Below are 20,235 nucleotides of genomic sequence, written 5' to 3'. Positions count from 1 at the left end.
ATTAATTTGCGATATGCTGTTACCATAATTTTGAATAAAAAAGTCTGAATATCAGTCAAAATGCTGAAGTCACCTAAGTCGCAAAAAATAGACCATTACTGATCTTCATACCTTACACATAATGGACACTCAGTATATAAATATTAAGTATACATTCACTCAATATTAAATTTGTATTGATTTTTAATATACTAAAACGTTAACATATAATTGGTGCTATATAGTACTATAATAGTCACATAAATTAATATGTAATTTGTAATATAAAATATATCAAATTAAATTTGAATGACATCCTTCAGTACTAATACATATAGATGAGTAAAATGATTCAAAAAAACAACAAGACCTTAAATGAAAAGGAGATGATATTTATTGACTATGTAGTAGATGTTAAATGTGGTGCTAAATGCTTCATAAATGATCTTATATAATCTTCGAAAAAAACCTAGAGGGAAGAACCTACTTTCTCTAGCTTACAGGGAAGGACTCTCAAGGTTCAGAGAGGTGAAGGAATTCCCTCAAGGCTACATGGCTGGTAGCTGAGGTAGCCTGAAAGTTAATCCAGGCTATCTGGTTCCAAAGCCCTTGCCTTTACTGGTTACGCTCCCTTGAGCCGGCTCCCTCCAAGGTCTCCAGTCATAATTTCTGCCCTGCTCTGGAACTTCCACCATTGGGCTCACTTGCTGGATCAGAAGGCAGTATTGGCCTTGATCTCCAAAAAGCCACATGGCCAGTGGCTGGAACAGATGGGACAAGAGAATCTCTGCTTGTCAACCTCTGGGTGTGGAGCAACATATTGGATGGGCTGGCTGTCCCCTTGCATACTTGCCAAGGTCCAGCAGGTTTGAAATGGTGGAATTGTAACTTCTCAGAGTAATTGAAAAAATACTGACTCAGGAGGGGTCAGGAGACCCAAAACAGCCAAAAAGAGGGAGGGATAAACATCCAAGTATTTGACACCAAATAGTTAGGCCCTCAGAAATATTCAGGGGGTGGCACTTTGTCTTTTTCATAGGGGTGCTCGATGTCACTTCCACCTCTCATCAGACTCTGGCTGTTCCTCAGACAGGGAGGTGGACTAATGAGGCTCCTCACTTATGATAGTCTATTTTGGTCATGAGAAAAAAGGGAGGAAAGGAAGGAAGGAAGAACATGGGGATTTGAGAGTCCCACAGAAGTCAGCCACCCGTATAACGTATTGGGGAGAGGGTGGAGGTAGAGGGGAGGTGGGAGGCTTGCAAACACATAGGGTGCTCTACACAGGTGAGGAGGAAAGGAACTGGACATGAACCATCTCCCTTTCACACCTACACGGGCCACCAGGGTCTAGTTTGTTACCTACCATCCCATCCACGGAATCCCCTTGGATTCTGATAAGTCAATGAATAAAACTCAAAACTCACAAGAAAAAGACGATTTAATAATATATTTGCTATATGTTACAGTATCTATTAATTAAACATGTCAAACTTCTTCCTTACACTAAAGACTTAGCAGATTTCGTAAAAGTTGTAAACTAATTCAGTTTAACAAGCATTTACCTGGCACTTGCTAGGTGCCAGGTAGAAATACCGTGGTTAGGGAGACGAGATACCTGCAGGGCAATTTAACTATGAAGATGCCACTTTCAGTGTGCGTCTCGGATTTGGAATTCTGGGTCATCTAAAAGACAAGGCCCTGGTTGGAGGTAAGGAGTCCACGTGTCAAATGGTCCCAGCCTCGATGACTTGATATGGGATCTTAGCCAAGTTACTTAATTCCTCTGACCCGTTTTCTCATTTATTTTTGTACATATGTTGAGGACTTAATGAGATCACGAGTGGAAATATTTAGTAGCACAGTCTGGCTTCTAGTAGGTGCTGTTGTTATTATAGCCATGGAGGTGGGGCCCTCATATGCTGAGTTTCACATGAGTCAAACTGAGCGAAGCTCCACCATACGTATTAGAAGCTAGGTTCAGCTTATCTTAAAAAAACTCATATGTGAGATATAAAATTGAAAGCAGCAAACAAACATGACAAACAAACAAGGACTTATGAGCATGGACAGTGGATTAATGGTTACCAGAGGGAACGGGGTTGGGGGGAGATAGATAGGGGTAAAGGGGGTCAAATATTTGGTGACGGAAGGAAACTTAACTTTGGGTGGTGATCACACAGTGCATTATACATATGACGTATTACTGAATTATACACTTGAAGATTATTTGATTTTATTAACCAATGTCACCCCAATAATTTTAATTTAAAAAGCATTATCAAAATTTGATTAAAGGTTACTGACTAGGATAATTGAAAACAAACATTTTAGGCCTTTGCAGTATTAATGCGAAAAGTCTCCCCCTCCTTTTCAGTGGCATAATTTGGGAATCGCTGACTCAGTATTTGGATCAGTGAGAGGAGCGTGGCGATGAAGGAGAAAAGAGGGAGGTCTCTTCGCCAAGATTTGCAGGTGTTAAATATAAACCCCACATTGGTTACTGTGACTCTCCTGAGATTGGGGAAGGAAGTGGGTGGGTGGATGGGTGGGTAAGGAGTGGTAAAATCAAGCTGGAAACCAAGGACTCCATATGATGAATCTTAACAGATATTCTTTCATATTTCCTTCCTTCTCATGGGGGTGGGATTTACATAAGCATCTTCTCAAGTCTTGAGAACAAAACCATGCCTTGAAAGACATTTCACTTTTTCACTTTCTCTGCCCATAATCAAGGCCAGTATCTTCCAAGATGCAGAAATCCTTGATCAACAACAACAAAACATGTCCTCACAATGTTCTGAAAGCCTTCCAAATCACGGCGCAGTAAAGAACTGGGGAGATGGCAGGCCCCGCTGCCAGCCTGGTATCTCAGCTGCCCTTTCATCCAGGACCATTTTTATCTCCCCACGCGGCGCTTCACACGCAGCCTATTGAAAACCCACATTAGCGTCTTGATTTTTCACACAACAAAAAGTAATCCGTTGGGCCTTCCCAATAAACCTGCACTCTTCGAAAGTATTTAATGTTTGCCCCTAAAGAACCTGTAAAAATAGGCCCGTTTTGCACACGTAGCGAGCCCTGTACTTTTTAGATGAAAAGCGTCTTTTTCAAGTGCAGCATGGGTGCAAAAGTCATGTTTTATCTGAGCTGGGTGCACTTTTGAAGACAGATAGTACTTTCTTGTTGTTGGTACCCACTCTCCACTCATGAAAAGCAGGTGCTGTACAGCATTGCAGGGATCTCACCAAAGAAGAATTTTAGATGATTTAAATACCTATTTCTAATTGTTATTCAGAATAAAACATTGTATGTGTTAAGTGTTAACTGATTTTAGTTTCTCCATTTAAAGCTTGAAAATAAAAATTCTTTTGCATGTAAATACAGGGATGTATGTTTACAGATGTCTGTCTCGGTGGTGGCCTGAGTGTGGAAATGTAGTTTGTGTCCTGCTCAGCAAAGCACATGGGACTGGGCAAGGCCCTGGTGGATCAGGCACTGCAGTCCACATTGCCACACTTACTGGGCACCCATTATGTGCCAGTATGCTTCGAGACTGCGTAGGGGGTACAAATAATATAGGATTTTTCTGCCTAAATTTCAGGAATTTAAAGTTTTGTTGTCAAGACATGGTGGAACCATTTCACCCTGTTGTTTTATCTAATCTAGCCTCGAGACACAGCAGTTTCACATCTAAAATGGCCCCGCACTGGTGATTCCAGCTTACGCTTAAAGATCTCTTGGATGAAAGTTCCCAGAGGCTCTTTCACTCTTATGTGACTCTTCCTGTTGCCTTATGCATGCATCTCTACCCTGAGCTGCAGGAAGAGAAGCCAGCTGAGTTTCTTCCGTGTATCCACTGTCGCATCACAAAAAGTGGTTGGATCAATTGACAGCTTGAGAATATTCTATCATTCAGATCAATAGATAGACATTTTTCAGTAATATAGAGCTTAACCTAAATCCCTTATGCTTCATGCTTATACAGGTTTACCATACACACACACACACCTTTTTTTTTTTTTGCCCTAATTAAGGATGGAAAATCATGTTTGTTTGTTTTTTGTGGGTTTTTTTTCTTTGTTTTTTTTTGTTTTGTATAACAGAGGGATTTGCATTTTACTGTTGCCATCCTACCGCCCGACCATGCCTGGGACTTCTCAGACGCACTAGGTATTTAATAAACGCCATTATATGTCTTGAACTGCTCTCTTTTCAATAGTCTCTAGCTTCCTTGTTCCAGATTAAACAACCTCCTTTTCTGGTTTATCAGCCTTATTCTTCCTTGGAACATCTTTAGGGTTTTCCCATCTTGCTGGAGTTGTGGATCTTAGAAGGGGAGTTCCTCCACAGCAAGAGGATATGGAACTTTGTGCCCACATTCCTTTTAACACACCTCAGAATGAGGCTTGCTTCCTCTGCCTCAATACGAGACTGTGTGGCCATCTCCTGTCAGCCCCTCTGAATCAGGGAAGAGCTCGTTGTTAGCTTACGGCACCAAACCCTTGTGGCTTTTTATAGCGTTAGAAGGTTTTGCCTAACGCAGCAGAGACATGCGTGCCCTGCAATTACCCGTATTAGCTACTCTGTTGGATATGTTGAAGTGGGTGGTGTGTCCTGACCTCCTCAGCGAATGGCTGTCCAAGGTTTTTCATGAGTTGGTTTTAGGCTCACAGAGGTTTTATTCAGTGGCTGCCCAGTCATTAGTGGGATGCTTGGAGAGCAGCAGAGTGGCTCCCTGGGTGGCAAGATGCGCCCTGCCACCTTAGACAATCAAAACAGGGCTGAGAGAGGTGCTCCTCTGCTTGCCACTCAAACTCAAGAGGGTCTCTGCCAGTGGTTCCAAGGTTCAGGAGCACTGAATTCCAGAAGTTCTCGTGCTGTCCTTGCCCAGTCATTCTCTACTGTTGGTTTTTCCATCCCCTTGTATCCTGAAGTTGTTTCCAGTAGACTTCTTTTGATATCACCCTCAAAGAAATGTGTTTGGATTTTCACCATTGTTCCAAACTAATTTTAAGTTTAATTGTGTACTATCCTTTGTAGTCACACTTTTCCCTGTCATCCCTTCCCCCACCCTTTCCCTCCCGATCATGTCAGATTGGTGTCATCTCTCACTCAGTGAGCGTGATCTCTGTTCTAATCAGTCCTCACTGGTAAGAGCAATTCCACATCGCTGCAGCAATTTGAAACGGGCCACTGAGGAGACACCTAGGGAAGTGAGAGTTGCAGAAAACGTCCTTTGCACCCTTCTCCCACTCACTGCCCTTGCCAGTTCTGTCCATAAGCCGCTGGCAAGCTTAACTCTTCTCTAGGATCTCTTGAGGCAAAGAGCTTGCTGCATTCCCAAGTGTATTTCGGCTTCCGATTAGCGAAGGGTCACCCCTACCCTCCATATCTTTCCGAACAGTCAGAACCCTAAAGATATTCATCCCTAAATGTTTGCATCGCAACAAGACAACACTGATTTTCTGCATCAAACATACCATTGGTATGGGAGGGTCCTGGAAATACGTTTTTCTCTTTTGTATTGGAGGTAGAGAATTGCATTTGTTAAGTCTCCCAGATGCTAAAAGAAGTGAACTGGGCTGAGAATGGGGAGCTGGACAGAATCCAGAGCTGCTGTGTAATCTTTCTGGCTCTCCTTTGCCAGATCTTTTGCAAGTGATAGCACATTGCACAAAGCTCCCACAGAGGGACGGCTGCCCGCTCCATCCCTGCCTGATGACAGACCAATGTGCATTCATGCCCAATTTGAAGGAAAAAAACAAAAACAAAAAACCCGTCAGTGTGCAGTATCTAAGGCCCAAAGCTAATCCAGTTCTTAAACTGCTTCACAAAGCCCTGAGGCCAAGACCGCGATAAGCCCGAGGGAGGGGGCTGCATTGCTGGCACATCACACACCTGGAGAATTGACCCTCTGATGGCCCTGGCTACTTGGGGTGGGCCTCTCCTTGACTGAAGGCCATAAAATGGAGGCTCTTTCTCTCCAATACCTCCTCCTGAAATTCTTCACGGGAAAGGCCTGTTTTCTTCAAGGGAAGCCAAGCTGGTCATCTCTTCCTCTCTTTGAGGGCCTTGCCTGGGAAATTGACATGGGAGTGATGTGCCCCTAGGACCTGCCTAGGGGCAGAAATAAATTTAAGTAGCTATTATTTTCTGATATTCAATAGTCTTACTTACTCTACCTGTCATTTTCACCTATTGTTCTGGTGTTCGGTTCTTATCCTAAATACATTTTGCAAAATTTTCACTTTATTCTGTGATATTTCTTCTTGGTTTTCTCCTAGAGCAAGAAAGTTGAATTAAAATGTAAAAAGAGCAGAAAAGAATCACATGAGAAGGTATACACAGCTCTCAAAGCACTTAGAATGTGAATTTGTTTCTGAGCTCAGATTTCGAGCGTTTTAGTCATACAATGTCAGATGAAGATAGTGAAATTCACTGGATTACTCAGACCGTCAATGTGTGGGATCTTAAAAGTCAGAAGTCAGAACAAACAGCATTTTAGTTCCAATGTCCACTCTATGGAGAGACTAGGCAAAGCTAAAGGTAAATAAAAATATCCATGTCTTCTTTCTAAGCAGAAAGATTGTGCCTATTAACTGAGGCCTGAAATTTATAAACTCAGATAAGACTTGAAAAACAGACAAACAACCTTTCGCTTTGAAACACTGTGTAATTCTCAGACACGCATTCCCTAACAGCAGATTTTATCTGCTCTAATAATCTTTCAGTGAGTCAATAATACTACCAACCAGACAGTAACCAAGATATCAAGTCGCTTCGTTATTTTCCTCACAAGTGTGGATTTTATTTCTTCTTCTTCCATTTTCAAAGGGGGAAGAAAAGAAGAGCAACCTCGAGATGCAGTGGAGTGGAGGGAACAATGATGATGTAGTGACAGATACCCCAGGAATGAGACTCTCTGGGACATGGCCACACAGCACGAGCTCACGGGTCAGAGAGGCACACGGATTCCTGAGAACCACTCAGGACCCTCCATTTGAACCCTTCCAACAAGTCACTACAGTTTAAAACTTGAATCAAGACTATTTTACTGAATTCAGGCAAATGTATTGGTTTTTACGGACACACCTAAGCCTATATCAGAAGAAAGTTAAGGCAACCAGTTGAAGATCAAGTCTGAAAAAATATATATTATAAAATATATTTTGTATAGATTGCATTCTGATAGGTATATATCATCTGATACAAATATCATCTCGTATACATATATAGAGAGGGGGACAAGGACAGAGACAGAGAAGGCACATTGAACTTCTGTGTAACAATTGTATATATAAAAAAGTTTAGATATGAATAAAAGAAGATTCCATGTGAAATAAACTAGTTTTAAACTAAAAGGTTATATGTGAAATAAACTAGATGTCCTTCATCCTCTAAGAGTTTAAACCCGACAAGAAATAATATTTTCACCTTATTAATAAAATTAGTGGTTTTCTTTATTGACTTTTTAGAGAATTTAAGTGAAAGGCCGAGTCTGATTCCACAATCTCCGCTCAGGGTGAAGGGCAGCCTTGTACTGGTTTCCTCAGTGGAACAGCATCAGACTCATGCCCGCCCACAACAGATTAGCACTATCCCAAGCCCACGGATGAAAGAAATGGGCACCGCGCACACAGGCTTAATCTGGAGCATGGTGACAATCACAGAGTTTGCAGAGAACTAACCAAATACACCCTTATCTTTGGGAGAACAAAGGGAAGTGGAGAGAAGAGCTTTTCTTAATTTTCTGGGCTCCGGCATCACTCCTTGGTATGGAAAGGTGAACAGGATTTGATGGCACCATCTGAATAAACAAGAGTGGATGTATATGAACACACACAGGGAGAAAATCAATGGTGCCAGCAACAAATACAAGCATGGCACCATGTCTCAGTGGGAAGCATGGTCAGGCACTGGGCATGCCTAGGAGCAGTCGAGCAATGTGAAGGTGTTAGGGCCTTCTCAGTGGTTCCCCCTTAAACAACAAGTCTCCCTCCAGCCAGTCCCACTGAGTTAATCACTGTGCAGACTGTGCTCTGTCCAAACACAGAACCTGGAAGTGAAGCCAAGGGAGGACTTTCTCCTCCAGAAATGCTGGAGAGGGCATTGTTGTGGATGAAGGAGAGAATCTGGCAGGAGGGAGCTTTTCCATCCTCCTGGCTGTGGAGTGAACAGGTGGCCCCAAATCTGTCTATGTGGTGGTGGGGGCGGGGAGGCGGGTGGGGAGAGGATGAAACTGAAAATATAACGTCCCGAAGCTTAAATCTAAACCACAAAAAGGAAAGGGAATAAGCTCTAAGGTAGTATTCTCAAAAATTTCCTCCAAAATATCACTGTCAGAAGAAACTCCATGTGCTTAGATGCAAAGAAGGGGCAGGTATTGGTTGGTCTAAAGCCACCATTTTCAGTCACAAAACTCATTTGAAGTGTTGGTTTTGTTTATAAATTATATGATGATTTTATGTGCTATTGTATATTGTATTGATCCATGCTGGTTTTAACTGAAATATACAGTTTGAAATTATCTATCAGTTAAATTCCTTAACTTGCTCCTCAAATAATCATGTAGTAAATTGTTGCTCCAGGAAGACACGTGGTGCTTGTCCTGTGACTTGCTCTCTGTGACCTGGACACATTGCCTGCACCCCTCAGTAGGTTTGGATTTAAAAAGCTCAGGCCTGGGACAGGGTTTCCGCTATGAAAACGAAGGGCAGAGGCCACAGTGATAGAAGGAAGATACATAACGATGAGGGGGCCCCAATGCCTTCCCCCTTGGGCACCTCTCACTTCATGATTGCTGCCCCATTCTGCTTGCCAAAGGAGTAGGCAGCTATCTTTAAATGTTCTGGCTCAATTATAGGAAAATCTTGCTTCTGGGGATTTCTCTTAGCCTCACTGAGATGGGTGATTTTTTTCAAAAAGACTTGAAAAAAAATGAGAAAACAAATTGCAAATGAGGTACAAGAAACAAAAAAGTCACCTTTCTTGCCTCTTCCACTGGCTGTCACCTGAGGTAACCACACTGAATCTCAGAGGATGGGCATGGCTTGGCTACCATTTTACCTGATGCCAACTCATGTCCCCATTCTTGGGCCTGGTCTCCTGAACACCAGAGTAGGAAGAACTGTGGTCAGGGCCCCTATGTGACTTAAGACACATATGTGTATGTTGCGTGTACTGTGTGTTATGTGTGCTGTGTGTTGTGTGTATGTTGTGTTGTCATGTGTGTATGGTGTAATACACAAATCTTGGGATGTCGGAAAGGGAATTTTGAGATCAAAAAGAACGCAAGACTATCTGTGCAGAGTGGAGAGGTTTTCTTCCTTTTCTGGGCTCTGGCACCACTCCTTGGTATGGAGAGGTGAACAGGTCAGAATGGATATGATGGCACCATCTGAAGAAACAAGAGCGGATGTATATGAACACATAGAGGGAGTAAATCAATGGCACCAGCAATAAATACATATGCAACACCCAGCAGCCTCAGCCCTCCCTCAGTACTGCGATCTGAGAGGTTTATTTTTTATTAGGAGATGGTAAGGAAGGGGTGACTGGCATGGTGAATAATCCCAACCCTTAGACGAGATGCTGACTCCTATACACAGGCCCTGCTTCAGTCCTGTATTTTGTCAAGTGTAAAAAATCCTAGGTTCACACAGTAAGTACAACAGTTACAGATTCTAACTGTAGAATCGTAAGAGTGAAGCTTTATCACAAAGGCATAATGCAGAACAAAAGCACTGAGCTTCCATTGAGAATATGGAAGAGGTTGAAAATAGCTTAATTACTTCACTGCAGTCTAGCCTCTGTTATATGCAGGTAGACAATATTTAAATTGCATTATCAACGATATATCTTCGGTTTTCCCTGTATCACAGTGAAGAAATTGGCAGAGAGAAGAAAGAATCCACTTAGTTCGAAATAATTCATCCTCGTTTCCAGAACAGACCCTACAATTGAATTCAGTCTCTAAAATTTGGATAAATTGCGTGATTTTGTTTCCATTCTGACCTTCGGAATCGGGATGATGAAGGCTGGGTCTGCAAGCACAGCTGCTCTGTCCTTTTACTAACCGGACCTACTAGATAAAAACCGGCCAGTTCAGCCAGGCAAACAGCTACTCATCAGCCAGTATCTGGTTAATCTTTACTGTTTCCAAGCTTCCAGATTTTTCAGCTGCCTGCATCCAGGTGCATGAAGACTTTTCCTTTAGTCCTTGTTCTGTCCCATAAGGAAGGAGAGTCTTCTGTGGGAAGGGTCGTGGTACAAAGATTCAGTGACTGCAATTGAGCCATGAAGCTACAGCCTCCCAGCCAAGCAATGTGCAGAGGGTACAATACCGCTTACCTCTGACATGGCTAGATTTCACTTTTCCCTCTCCACTGTGACTGGACTGGAGCCGTGGAAATGTGGGTGGCGTTAGTGCACACTGTATCAGCAGTGGAGATCCTCACTGCAGACTATAAAAGGAAGACACCAGAATTAACCACGAGCCCTGCCTGTGGTCTCTGGATTTAGGGAAGGATATTTTGCAGGGTAACTGTGTGTTAAGGATATACTTTGGCTATTTCCCCTGGCAGGGTCAGTTGGAGGGAGAGCTAATCACTCAATAAACAGAGAGAAGAGAGATGCTTATACTTAATAAGCCATTGCAAATGGAAAAAGCAAGCTCCTACCCAATGTGATTCTCTCTAGAAACAAATGGCTTGAATCCAAATACTACAAAGCCCTTTCAGAATGCTGAGAGGTCTCCTGGCCCCAGCGCCCCCAGAACGTAATCCTTCTGCATCTTCTCTCACACATGGAAGTAGCTTTAACAAGAGAAGAGGAAATGATTTTGTGTGCATGCATGTGTCACAGTAGTGATTTTTTTTCCTTTGTCTTAAGTTACTGAGTTCCTGATGTGCAGTAAGTTCTTCTCTCTGGGGAGCAGACACAGCAATTAAAGGGGAGGGCCAGCCCAGCACTGGAGGCAAGGTACTGGGAACTGCGTCTACAAAACCCTTCCCTAAAGGGCTTCCCAGCCCCCTTCTCCATGCCCCTGAACCCAGAAGAGCTAAACACCACTGAGCTTCAGTGGTTCGGCAAGTGGCAAAGTTGGCCTGGTGGCAGAAGGAAGGTCGAAGTCTCTGCCAAGCCTTGCTGCTCTGGTTTCTCCCATCTCTGTCCTGTGCCAACCCTCCTGTCAGATGAAAGGCACAGTGTGGTTCAGTGGGCCAAGGAAAAGCTCAGGCTAGGAGCCTCGGCCACGACCCTGTCACCACAGTCCTTTCCATTTATTATCTTGTGCCCACTGTGGATATTTTCACTTAATATGTGGGTGGGGAACGAACCTGTTTCCTTAGGCTGGAATATAGAAAAGAAAGGATAATAGAGAACTTTGTAAACACACTACACATAATGACTAAATAAGGCTGGCCTGAGGTTACTGGCAAATAGGGCCACGTAAGGAAGGGCATACAAAGCATACAAAGGGATGCCCTGCCCTGTGAGGTAGCTCCCAAACCAGGGAATTTGGGGGCAGAATGACAGCCCTCCTGCTTGCATATTTGCCATTTTTCAGCCCCTTTCTTGAAAAAAAGGACTTCAAAGATTTCTACCAGTCTGCAGGGCGGATGTCTGGGACACTCAGTTCTCTTTCAATTGGAATAAATCAAAGAATCCAGGAAGAAGGCAAGCATGATTTTTTTCTCTCCCCTCTACTTAAGAGAGGGTGACTCTCTGGTCTCCTGGAAACAAATAAAGAAATAGGGTTCACGAATACTATAGCCCCTCGATTTTCCAGCTTGTGATTAGAAAGAGAGGCGAAAACATGATCATCAAATAGTGTTATTTCTGTGTGCCCCTCTTTCTTGGCCATTTCTTCTCTTTTCCTTTTGTTCTAGAATGTACTAAAAATTAAAGATCAGAGATTTGAAATAATTATTAGGATACTTCCATTCTGCTGAAACCTGTGGCTAACTTGCCTTATTTAGTATTATTTCATTATGTTTCTATATTTACATTTAAAAAACTGTTTCAAAACCACAATTGGATACCACTGTATACCCATTATGCTATTATTTTAAAAAACGAAACAGAAAATATGTGTTGGTGAGGATGTGGAGAAATTGGAACACTTGTGCATTGCCGATGGGAATGCAAAATGGTACACCACTGCAGAAAATGGAATGGAAGTTCCTCAAAAAGTTGAATGTAGATTTACCATATGAGCCAGCAATGCTATTTCTGGGTCTATGCCCAAAAGAATTGAAAATAAGATCTCAAAGAGATGTTTGTACACCCATGTTCATAGCAACATTATTCACAATAGCCAAAAGGTGGAAGCTACCCAAGAGTCCATCGATAGGTAAATGGATAAACAAAATGTGGTATGTACATACAACAGAGTATTTAGTATTCGGCCTTAAAAAGGGAGGAAATTCTGATACATGCTGCAACATGGATGAACCTTGAGGACATTATACTAAGTAAAATAAGCCAGACACAAAAGGACAAATACTGTACGATTCTACTTATAAGAGATATCTGGAGTAGTCAAATTCATAGATACAGAAAGTAGAATGGTGGTTACCAAAGAATGGGGGAAGAGGGAATGGGAAGTTAGTGTTTCATGAGCAGAGAGTTTCATTTTGGGAAGATAAAAATATTCTGTGGATGGTGGTGGTGATGGTTCTACAACAATGGGAATGGACCTAATGTCACTGACTGTACACTTAAAAACGGTTAAGACTGTAAGTTTCATGTGTATTTTACCACAGTAAAATAATGTGTATATCTGACTTCATGTTCTACCCTCATAATGTACTTGAGGGAAGAACAGATTATTTTAATCTCTATTTTATAAACTTGGGAGGGCAGGGCAGGAGGATCTCAGTCCTTCGACAACTCTGGGCCTAGACTGGTGAAACTCACTGCTTTCCTCTGTAAAGCAGACTCCAGCCCAGACACCTCTAATAGCATCACCAGGGCCAGCCACCAGGTGTCTAAGCCTGTCCACTGACCATTGTTGCCTCTGGCCATTTTCTTGGAGACATGGAGATAGGTCACCCACACTGTTAAACAGCAGGACAGATGGCAGCTGTTGGGGTGTGAGGAGAGGGTGATTTGGGCCTGACTGGCACCTCTCCTTCCTTTTCTTTGTTTCACAGCTGGTCAGAGACACCAGCTCTTCCAGACTATAAAATCCCTTAGTGCTGACAAGAACACATGGCCCGAATTTGTATCTCCTATGCTCACTGGCCCTCAAATGAGGTCTGGGCCTCCTCAAGCGCCAGCCCATCTTCTGGGTAGGTGGGTACCTCTCTTCCATCCCTTCTGTGCCAGGTTTCCTTAGCCCTCTCTCCTCCTGGTCATCATCACTTGTCAGGCTTCTGAAAGTAGTAGCTCCTCAACCCTTTCCTCCCAGCAGACAGGGAGGCTCTCCTAAGACCAGATCTCCCAATTGGGCCCTTCTTCGTTGTTTTATTACCATTATCCTCTTTCACTTCTTTCCCCTCATTCCTCTGGAAGCTTCTTTGATTGCAGATCACTTCTTTAGATGGCTGTTCCTTTCAGAAAACAAGTGCGCCCACCGATGCTACTTGGAACTTTTCGTCACTGGCCGAAAGGAACGATAGAGTTTGAACGACGCCAGGGCCCTATTAAGGCAGGTGCAAGACGACCCTTCCTGCTCGGCAGCCTGTGGGCACGAGGAAGGGAGGACAGGGCAGGGGCGTAGGGGACGGTTCCAGACAGAAGACTGTCCCAGGCGGCCAGGCCAGCGCTGCTCCCTGGTCCTTGGGAAAGTAGGCTTCGGGGGACTCCGGAGTTCGCAAGTGTGTGCGTGTTCCGTGTGTTGGGGGTGGTGTTGGTGATGACAAGCCCTGGAGTGCCAGGAGGGGCGGGGGAGTCCCTGCGCTTCATCCGTCTAACCTCCACCCGGCGTCAACTTTGTGCTGCTCCCGTTAGATGGCGCCCAAGACTTTCTAACCACTTGTGAAAGTGTGCCTGGCCCGGAACAAAAAGAACCTCGGATGTGAGTGTGAGTGTGTGTGACTGTGAGGGCGCGGCGTCGCCCTGGCACCACGCGTGGCCCCGTCACGGGTCGGCCTGGCCCCGGCGGGGACGCGATCCCGGGCCGTCCTCCGCACCGCCAGCCCAGAGCACTGGGCTTTGCCCACCCTCTTCCCATTTTTGCTCGCGCCAGGGTCCCTGGCCGCGCTCCCTGGGGAGAAGGCGGGCGCTGGCTGCGGCCTGGGAAAGCCGACTCCGGCTGCCGGTGACCGCCAGGCCTCCGAGCGCGGGAGGGAAGGCCTCGAGGACGCGCCGAGGCGAGAACTGGGGCGCAGACAGGAGCCTCGATAACGCGCCATTGCAGTCCCTTTTTACTCCCTGACTTGCCCCACAAACAGGGCTCACTGTTTAAAAGAAGGGGGCAGGTGCAGATGCGGTCGTTTCAACCGTTCAAATGAAACTGTTGTTCAGGGTAAGATTTACTAAACGTAGGGCGTGCGTGGGTTCCAACAACGCGGGGCCAACTTTCTTGCTGCCCCCAGTGCTGGTGGAGCCTGGGGACATCAGACAGCCTTCATTTTTAAAACAAAAAAGTCTCTGGGGACCCTAGGGCGTAAGATCCGAGAGCTGGTTCGAAAATTAGTTTCGGGATCAGGGAGCGAGTTTTCTCTCCGCCAAGTTCATCGCTCCTTCCACATCCTCAAGAAAGGAGAGACTTGAAGCTACGGTAATCCCTTCCCCTAGACCTCTCCTTAATGTCAGTCCGAGCGAGCACTGAGCGGAGAGGGGCTGCACCTCTCCAACCTTGGGAACACGCAGGAGCAGAGACCTTCCTTTGTGCGTCCCCTTGGCTGTGAACTTTCCCGCGCGGTAGGTTCTCCTTTAAGAAAGTAGCGATCTCCATGAATATTTAATATTGAGCGCGGCCAGCCGGACGGGCGGAGGGGAGCCCACCGGCCTGGTCCCCGCGCGTCGCAGCTCCGACTCAGAGCAAGCGCAGCGACAACCGGCAGGCCAGGAAGAGAACCGAGGGCCGGCAAGGCTGGGGCCCGGGCGGCGAGGCGGGCTCTGGGAGAGCGGCCTTGGCGGTCATTCCCATACGAAAGCTGAAGTCGGGGCTGGCCGGAGGATTTCTCGCCCCTACCAACCTCCCCCTATCCCCGGTTTTCTATTAGAAGCGGGCTGGGGAGCTCAAAGCCCGAAGTGTGTGCTCTTGGCTTTGATGGTATTGATAAAAGGTGGTTTCAAATGGTGCCGGGACCGAGGCCAGTTTCCTGTCTGTGTGTGGAGTGGAAGGACCGCGCCGGGGTGAGTCCAAGAGCGCGCGGAGCGGGCAGGAGAAGCAGGGAACGGGGAGAAGGAGGGCGAAGGCAGGAGGTGCGGAGCACACTAGCAGAGGGAGTCTCGGGTAGGTTCTGCAAAGCGGAGCCACGGTGAAACGCAGACCCGAGCACAGAAAAGTGTGTGTGTGTTGGGGTGGGGGGCGATCAGGGAAGAGAGGTCACACAGCCCAGAGCCCCAGCGGCGGCTGGTGGGAAGGTCTGGCCCGCCCGGCGGTATCACTCTACAGAGACCTAGGGAAACTTTCTCACGCGCCCCTGACCCTCTTCCTGCGAAGGAATAAAGTGAACTTGCTCAGATACTCGATTCCACCAGCGATTCAGTTTTTTCTGCTTTCGCATTGACTTTCTCTTCGGCTTTCCGTGTGAATAGCGCCATGTGTCCTCAATTCGATAGTATATATATATAAAAAATCCTAGGTACGTTATGATCCCATCTGGATAAATTAAAACCCAGATCTGTAATGTTTATTCTTAGATAGTTTACAAAAAGCAGGAAAAAATGTGTGAGACACATGTCTGCAAATATAACAAAAGTACTTCCCCTTCTGCTTGAAAAAGTTGCCTGCAAATGGCTTCCCTTGACTGATTCTGAACCACCTGTACTCCCCCCTAAAACTAAATCAGGTCGTGAATAAAGCAACAATCAGATCAAGCAATTAAATACCAATTATGACTATTAATGACTATTACTAATGATTGGAGTTGAGGACTCCAGCACTACTTAAAGTAATCAAGCTGTTTTAAAATTCTTCTGCCCAAGATTTTTACAGCACTCCACCCAATACAGGAGGCAAGAAGATAGGCATGATGTTTTCAAAGAGTTCTCCATAGGTATCCCATGGTCAGTGTTGAATTTATTTCTTTCAGTAAAGTTTATTGCTACTTCTGGTAAATAACGGAGTCTACATTGCTGGCGTGTCAAGTATGCAAAGTGTAATTGATGATGGTGGTTATAATGTATTTGGTTTGGATGTAGGATTGGGGTGGGAAAGTTCATTCTCTCTCCAAGTACTTGCGTAATGCTGAAAACCTGGGAGATTTTAAGGAAGTGCTTTAAATCTTCAGATGGGGTACGGATATCAAGACAGCTGGGACGTGAGGAAGCGAGGGACGGTCAACTCAGAGAGCCAGGAAGAAATAGGAACTTGGTCTATGCTTTAAAATTTCTTTTTGCTCGTGGGTTGAAATGGTGTTGGCCACTGGCTGTGTGATTGTTTGAAAAGAAAAGGTTAGTGAGTATAGTCCTTTGGTGTAAAGGCTACTGTGGCTGGATTTATTTATTAGTGAAGCTGGTTCACCACCCCGCCCTGCCTCTTTATTGAAACCCCTTCTTATCCCAAATAGAAATCCATGTTAGGTTCTGGGATGGGAGGAGGAGGCCTTGGGGGAGGGAGGGAATAAATTGCTTTGGGGAGTCCATAGCAAGAAGAGAGGAGAGGGCTGCTTGCAGGGTCTCTGGTTAGCCACCGTGAAGCACGCAGGCTAAAGGACCAGGCAGTTGGAGGTGTCAGCACCTAATCTCGGTGTCGAGCACATCTGCTTATTGCCCCATAGTTCGTTCCTTCATATTGCCCTGTCTGGACGCTTGGTGAGTTCGGGCAATGAATTTCTAGTCTATCCTGTTGGGGACATCTCCCCAGCACCTCAGCCCCTGGGTAGAAGCCTGCAGCAGCAGCACACATCTGGTTCTGATGTATTTACCAAGCTGGAATGAAAATGCTCGGGCTGTATGGCAGAAACCTGAGCTGCTTGTGACAAGCAAACTTCTCTGCTAAGCAGCGTAAAAGTTTGGATAGTTTCAGAGTGCTGGGTGGCCCTTCTGCTTGATGTGAAGCACATGATCCCCCTCTCCATTCTATTTTGTTAGAGTTAATTGCTCCACAGTGAGGGCATCTCACACCTCAGCCAAGGAATACAGCACAGAAGGAATCCTCCACAGGTAACAGGATGGCACAGGTAACATGGTATCCTTACCTGAAAAACCTCACCTGAGTGAAACAGGTCTGGGGTATTCTCCTTCAGTGGCTCCCTGGGTACAGGGCTCTTGTACCTGGCCCAGGCTATTAGCAACCTGGGTAAGACTCTAAGTCATGACTGCACAGCTACTACGGCTTCTTTGAGTGGGCAGAGGACCCCAGAGGCAGATCTGAACAGGACAGCTTCATATGTCAACAGCAAATTCCCTGCCATCCCTAAGAACCCAGAGGTGCCATGAGAACAAGTTCCCTGTGAACTCTGAGAACCCCATGAAAGAGGGGGAAGAGGCTGGCACACAGCTCTGGTGACTCCCAGCAGTTTGGGCCCTGCCTACCTCTAAGCCGGGCAGAGGGGCAGGGCTTGGGAGCAGGGCTAAGAAAACCTGATGTTCCCTTTCCTTGGGTCAGTGGCAGGCAAGCCTGGGACAGCAAATACCTGTGTTAAGGGGCAGGGTGGGGGTGGAGCTGGCCCAAGGCTCCTCTCTGGCTGTCCTTGGGTAGTTCTCAGGCTCTGAGCTGAAAGACCAGAGCTCTCTCTAAGTGTTTGTGTGAATCTTGGGAGGCGGCCTAGGGCAGAACACCAGACGCCATTTGGTCCCTCAGACCTGCCACCACTGCCACTCTTTATCTTACTGAGGCCTACATTGCCTAGGTCTGAGAGGACTGGCTTTCTCAGAATACCTGGTAGAGGTGGGACAGCCTGGTGAGAGTTGGAGGCCAGGTTCTCGCATTTACAACTTGTTTGGAAATTGACATGTAAAGAAAGACAGTACCAGTGGCTCAGATAGGGCCTCCATGGTGTCAGAAAACCTTTAGCCTCCTGTTGAACTCCTGAGAGCTCCCTCCCCACCCCAAGTAGCCCCTACGCATTGTTCGAGGTGTCAGGTAATCTGGGAGAAGGAGTTTGATCTGTCTCTTGCACCCAAGTAAATACAAATGAATTTTGTTTCTTGAAAAAGAAACGTATGGCTTTAAACTTTTCCCAGCCAGAGTCCAACTAATTTTGTCAAGGTCTCTTGTCGGCAACCGCAACCCACCCCCACCTCTTTTTCGTTTCTTCTTTGTGGCTTTAGTTCGCTTTTTAGGTGGGTTAATAAACTGTTATTCGTGTCAACAAGCAGTCTTGTCCCCACTCTCACCCCATCTCCCTGGATGCAATTGCAGTTGGAAATCACACATACAAAAACTCCTTTTAAAACTTTCTGCTAGTCTTCCTGACTAGAAGAGTTGACAAGACATAGACACATTAAGTTGCATAAAATACAGTGGACTGATCAGCCAAAATGCATCTCATTTGCACTTGTATGTAGCTAGGGGTAGGCGCTTGTGTCACTCAAGGGCTCCAGCCCTCTCTGCCATGCTGGGATGACTGGCTGGAATTTCCGAGCAGGCCCCACCCGAAGGGTCCATTTGTGAGGTCGCAGTCCCAGCACAGCCCAGCCCAGGCCAGCTGGGGTGGGGAGAGTTGGGGAGGGATCTGCAGGCCTGGCCTGAGGGCTTGAGCTAGCTTTGGCAGACTGTCTGCTCTGGGCAGTTAGGGGGACCTGGAGAGCCTGGCAGCTGGACGCCAAGTGTGCAGCAACTCTGAGGGCCTTCCCCTGGGCTGAATTAAATAAAAGGGACACTGTGAAGTAGAGGGGTCATCACTGACCAGATTTCGCACCCACTTCTACCCCTCTCCCAAAGTTTTGTTCACTTCACCCAGTTTGTCACCAATGGAGGGATACCCCTGCCTGATGAAATCTTCTACCTATGCCTAGTTCTGAACGCAGACCCTGAGCTTTTTGCTTCTGGCAGGTCTGCACTGAGCCCCACTCCTGGGCCCCGAGTTCCCAGAGGAATGCCTCTCCCACCAACTCAGAGAGGTACCTGGGGGCTGCACCAGAGCCTTCAGGACCATAGTGGACAATTAGGGCAAAGTTTTGGGTCCTTATGGTGTTCCTCCCACCCCACCCAATCACCCTCCTGCCTCGGTCTCAACTCTTCCCATCCTCAGGTGCTGGGGTGCCAATTCCTACTCACCAGCTGGAGGCCTCACTGCACTCAGACGCTGAGTCACTGCCAGTGTTCCCTGGCGGCAGGGTAGAGGGGCCAGGGGAACTGGTGTTCTCAAAGAGCCTCAGCAGAAGCAGAGGAAATGCCCATCTAATCACCATGAGCTCCCCAACAGCACATCCTGGGGACATCCTTTCCAGTGTCCTGCTTGCTTTCCTTGCAAAGGCATTGGTGACTTACCCCTGCTAACCCCAGGAGCTCCTGCTTCTCCAGCCCACTTCCTCTCACCCAGCAGGGAGTCTCATGGCCTGCTTCTGGGCCTGCATTGTCAGACCAGATTGCAGCCCACGATCTTCCCTGGCCAACCAAGGGGGAGATATGCTGCCCAACAAGACCACCGCCTCACTGAGCGGCGGCCTGGGGAATAGCCACCGACAAGGCCATGCGGACCCAGGCGCAGCCACTCACCCATGCTCTCCGCCTGCAGGAGCGCAGGGCCAACGCTGCACGAGGCCCTGCGGCTGGCGAGGCCTGGGGGCGAGCCTGCAACATTGACAGGCGGGGCACGTCTGCAGCGCCCGGGAGGAACAGTCAATGGACTATGTCCCGGGGATCTGGGGACCCGCCTGTAAGGTGTGATCCTTTAAAGATCGTTGGTACTACTTTTGCATGAATCCTTTGTTACAGCTTTGTCAGCCTGCATGCCTTCAGCAGCTCCCCCTTCTGGGACTCCCCAAGCCCCGGTTCCTCCCCTACCCGCCACTGCGGAGAGGATCTGGCACAGGGGATCTGCTAAATCAACTGGCTCTCTCCAGCTCCCCTCCTGGAAAATGCTTGTTCCTTGGTTACCATCTTCCCGTTGTGCTTGGGGCAAATGAACAGGGTTTGCACTGCCGTTTGTTGCCTTTGGGGTGAAGTTCTCTAGGAAGAAAAGGCTTTCT

General features: G+C 46.5%; 1 long non-coding RNA gene across 1 annotated transcript; it reads right to left on the bottom strand.

Moving 5' to 3' along the window:
• Positions 1-7,116: 7,116 nt before the first annotated feature.
• On the bottom strand, positions 7,117-19,772 carry LOC107196313. Its single transcript, XR_001517715.2, has 3 exons — positions 19,322-19,772; positions 10,333-10,445; positions 7,117-10,231 (listed from the first exon to the last, which is right to left on the bottom strand). It is a non-coding gene; the product is annotated as an uncharacterized LOC107196313 (long non-coding RNA).
• Positions 19,773-20,235: the final 463 nt, after the last annotated feature.

This window comes from Pteropus alecto, unplaced genomic scaffold, assembly GCF_000325575.1.
Source record: "Pteropus alecto unplaced genomic scaffold, ASM32557v1 scaffold288, whole genome shotgun sequence".
NCBI classification, from domain to species: Eukaryota; Metazoa; Chordata; class Mammalia; order Chiroptera; family Pteropodidae; genus Pteropus; species Pteropus alecto.
Note: the sequence above shows the minus strand (reverse complement) of the source record. Positions and strands in the feature narration are given on the sequence as shown.